Source organism: Otolemur garnettii, unplaced genomic scaffold (assembly GCF_000181295.1).
Source record: "Otolemur garnettii isolate 467f Iridium unplaced genomic scaffold, OtoGar3 scaffold00148, whole genome shotgun sequence".
Classification (NCBI taxonomy): domain Eukaryota; kingdom Metazoa; phylum Chordata; class Mammalia; order Primates; family Galagidae; genus Otolemur; species Otolemur garnettii.
The window spans coordinates 975,444-977,680 of record NW_003852543.1 but is presented as its reverse complement, the minus strand read 5'-3'; the positions used below and the strand labels follow the sequence as shown (position 1 = coordinate 977,680).

At 40.0% G+C, this 2,237-nt stretch overlaps 1 protein-coding gene across 1 annotated transcript in view; it reads left to right on the top strand.

The window, feature by feature from the left end:
* TTL (tubulin tyrosine ligase) overlaps window positions 1–2,237 on the top strand; it is a 31,908-nt gene that overhangs the window by 21,936 nt on the left and 7,735 nt on the right. The window lies entirely within an intron of this gene.

Here is a 2,237-nt window from a genome sequence, read left to right as displayed (position 1 = left end):
TTTAGCTGGCTCGGGCCAGATTTGAACCCGCCAGCCTGGGGGTATGTGGCTGGCACCCTACCCACTGAGTTATGGGTGCCACCATAATGGCAGTTCTTTAACATCTTAATCTGATAACTCCAAAATCTGGATCACCCACAGCAGATGTCAGCAAACCATGTCTTGTGGGCCAAATCTGACCTACAGCCTGTTTTGTAAGGTCTGCAAGCTAGCTTTTAATTTTTTTAAGATTTTTTTTTTTAAAGAATATATAGTATGCAACAGAGGCTGTATATAGCCTGTAAAATTTAAAATATTTACTATTTGGACCTTTGTAGAAAAGGTTTGACAACCCTTGACTTTTAGGTCTGTTTCTATTTTCTATTTCTTAATAGACATTAATAAGCCCAGAAATCATTTTTTAGCATTAGTGTTAATTTATTATAGTTTATTAAATCAAGTAGAAATTTTTTTAATAAAGTATACAGTTTAGTGAGTTTTTTTTTTTTTAATTGAGACAGAGTCTCACTTTGTCACCCTCTGTACAGTGCTGTGTCCTCATAGCTCACAGCAACCTCAAACTCTTGGGTGGGCTCAAGTGATTCTCTTGCCTCAGCCTCCCTAGTAGCTGGGACTATAGGTGCCCGTCACAACACCTGGCTATTTTTTTTGTTGTTGTTCAGCAAGCCTGGGCCAGGTTCGAACCCACCAGCCCTGGTGTATGTGGCCGGTGCCCTAACCACTGAGTACGGGCTCCCCCAGTTAGTGAGTTTTTAATTACACACATATTCACCTAACCATGATACAAATCAAGATAGAAAACATTTATGACACCCCAAAAGGCCCCTTTAAACTCCCTGACAATATATGTATATTCTCCTCCAACTTTTATCACCATAGATCCTTTTGTTTGTTCTTAAGCTTTATGTAGGTGGGATTATGTTTTATTTTCTCTTTTCTGTTCACTTTCTTTCAATGTGTGTCTGTAACATTCATCCATATCGTTGCACGTGGTAGTTTAGCCTTTGTATTGCTGTGTACACGTAATATTCCACTGTGTGAATATTTTGGTTTATCTACATTGGTAGATATCTGGGTTTTATCTCTTGTATTTAGGCCTGTAATCTATCTGGAATTGTTATATGTCAGGTTTCATGTTATCCGCATAGATATCCCATTTGACCAAGGGCCATTTGTGTGTAAGACCGTATGTGGGGTGCCTTTTGTTGTAAACCAGGTGGCCGTTCATCTGAGGGTCTGTCCCTGTGATCTCTGTTTGGCCCCATTAGTCTGTTTATGCTCCATGTTATTTCTACTCTGTCTTCATGACTGAGATTTTTTCCTTATTCTTACATAGATCCCAGCAGAATAAAGGGTTTTAAATCCCATTTTTTCAGGGATTATAGGTCTTTAGAAGTCTTATGCCAGATAAACCAAGTATGCTGAAGAAAGAATTCCTATTTTAGGTAAAAGATGTATTAGAAATCTGCTGCGCCCCCGCCACATGGTTCCGTGTGGCTCAGAGGGTGTCGCTGCCTTGGTGCTATAAATGTTCTTCACAGCTCTCATGCTTTCTTTTTTCCCCAACTAGCCTCCCCCTAACTTCCCACTCCAGCCAAAAAAAGATGCACTGTATAAAGGCTCTGATGAAAAAAAATTCTTTTAAGTGAATTATTAATCTTGAACTTTAGCAGATAAAAAACTATTTAGTTTTGAATTGGTTTTGGCTCTTAGTTTTTCCTTTATGTGTCAGAGTATAATGGTTCTTTGTCCTTTAATTGTTTTAGGTTTTATTTTTGTTTGTTTGTTTGTAGACAGAATCTCACTCTGTTGTCCCAGGCTAGAGTGCAGTGAGTGACCTCAGCCTAGCTCAGAGCAACCTCCAGTTCTTGGGCTCAAGCAATCCTCCTGCCTCAGCCTCCTGAGTAGCTGAGACGAACAGCTGTGCACCACCATACCTGGCCACTTTTTCTGTTTTTAATAGAGACGGGGTCTCACTTTGCTCAGGCTATTTCCAAACTCCTAAGCTCAAGGGATCTTCCCGCCTCAGCTTCCCAGAGTGCTAGGATTATAGGTATAAGCCACCACACCTAGTATTTTTCTCTGGCTCTTTTTCTTTTTATCATTAGTATCTATTAATCTTTTCTTAATTACATCTTAAATAATATTTTAATTAAAAAAAGTTAAGGGGCAGCTCGGCGCCTGTGGCTCAAGCAGCTAAGGCGCCAGCCACGTACACCCAAGGTGGCGGGTTTGAA